We start from the raw sequence: 2,193 nt of genomic DNA on the forward strand, positions 1-2,193 counted from the left end.
CACACTCTAAAATTACACAAAAAATTTAAGACATTCTAAAGAGTTTCATCAATTTCTCAATTCTGTGGGCAATAAATGCTAAATTTTCTAATTTTCAGACAACTTGTTTTAAAACAAAGAAAAGCATTTCCCTAAGTTGGTTCAATGGAATATAAGAAAAAAAAAAAAACAGGAAAAAAAAAACCCTGCAAATTTCCTTTTCCGTTTCTTTAATAGAGTTAATGTGTTCCTCCTTATGATGCAGAACTTATTCCTTCTAATTTTTGACTTTTATCAATTACAACCAACTGTAGATGATGCCAAACTATTTTCATAAAAATTTACACCAAAGCAAATGGTTAACAATACTGGGCAGTTTCATTCCATATGAAAATATCAGCACAAATCTAAAGGAATTTTTCGAATGATTTTTCCAACTTCAACTTTTAGTGATTTTAAATGGCCACAAAATTAATCTTGAAATTCCCTTTACTCTCAAGCAAAAACTTTCCATACATACCAACCCCCTTTCTCACAGACCAACCTGTGGCATGTAAATTTTACTATAAACACATTGAGAGAGCAATCGATTTTTAAAGATCCCCAAAACATAGTTGGAAAATTGCTTGTTAAATGCTTAAGATGAAAAAGTCTTTCAAATCTGTTTCGGAACTGCAAGGTTGCCAATTAGTAAATGCAGAAACAAAGAAAAGTATCGGTCTTCTCACGCCACAAGTTTTGAGTGTTTGTGCATTTAAGGTAGCGCATTAAATAACATTAATAAAAGTTGTAAGGGGGAAAAAAAACCTTTTATCGCTAAATATTCCACCAACAATTAAGCACTTATGTACAAATGGAATTGACAATTCTATACCTGCCCCATTTACTCATCCATAAGGTTTTTCTTAAATATTAGTCCACAAACTTCAGATTGTTTAAAAAAAAAATTATTTCCCACCTCAATCAAAGTTCGCCGCCTTTAAAGCAGTAGGCAGGTGGTCAAAGGGAAAACAAGATTAGGCAAAAAAATTTCTGGCCAAGGACATAGAGGTTAATACATTGTTCATACTAGAGCATCCCACAGCAAGTTTATTAGCTAACTATATAGGAGAGCCTCGATTTCAAGAGCCCACAGAAATGACCCCAAATGACCCCCAAATAAAATTAATTTATCTAGCTTTAAAAAGCTGAAGAGGCAAACCTCTAGGGCTGGTACTTAAAGCTGTTTCCGGTGACTCAACGAAGCAAACCTGCTGCTCAAACCCGCGAGCCCCATCCCACGAACTCAATTTCCTCCTTCCTTCCCTCCTCCCCCTCCCTCCTCCCCAAGGACGGCTGCGGCGGCAGACCTTCAGCTTCAGCGGCAGCAGCTGCTGCTCCGGGGATTGGAGGATGCAAATAGCCCGATAGATAAAGGGAGGTCAGAAGGAATGCAGCAGCCCCTCCGAACCCTCCCCCATCCTCCCCACCTCCGGCCCACCCCTTCCCTTCAAGTTTTCCCTCCTCTCCTCTACTCCCCTCCCCTCGCACTCCCTACCTTCCCTCCTTCATCCCAACCCCTAAGGCCAAGGTCTCCCCGGCCCACAAACCTGATAGCGGAAGTGACGGAGAGCTCGCAGCCCCCGCGGCCTCTCACGCTGGGGCAGTGGGCGCCGCCAGCCAATGAGCGCCGGCCGGGGAGGAGGGATTTTCAGGCGCCTCAAGTTTGATTGAAGTGCGGGGAGGGGGAGGGGAAAAGGTGTCTCTCCCTCTCTCACTCTCACTCTCTTTCCCCACACTCCCCTCCCCCTCCCCGCCGCCTGCTCCCGGCCGGAGTAACCTCCTTGGGCCTACTTCAGGCCCGGTGCGGGAGGCCGCATTTGAGCGGTCTTACTCCCCGCTCTCCCCACGCCTCGCATTGCGGGCACCTGTCACCGCGGGCGCCGCCGCGGGCCCGGGCCCAGCCCGCCCCCGCTCCCACCGAAGCGGCCCGGCAGTCCCAGGCATGCCATGGGAGAAGTGGCTCCGCCGCGGCTCCTCACCCAGCCAGGCCCTAGCTCTCCCCGCCTGGCGCGACCGCCGCTCCCCCCTCCTTTAGCCTCACCCCACAGGCCACCACCGCCACCTCTTCCTCCGCCTCGGAGGGCGAGGAAAATGGCGGCCGCTCCTGCCTCACCCACCTCAGGGCTGAGGGGAGGACCGAGGCCCGGGCCCACCGCCTGCAGTCCCGGCCTC

Source organism: Sarcophilus harrisii, chromosome 1 (assembly GCF_902635505.1).
Source record: "Sarcophilus harrisii chromosome 1, mSarHar1.11, whole genome shotgun sequence".
Lineage (NCBI taxonomy): Eukaryota > Metazoa > Chordata > Mammalia > Dasyuromorphia > Dasyuridae > Sarcophilus > Sarcophilus harrisii.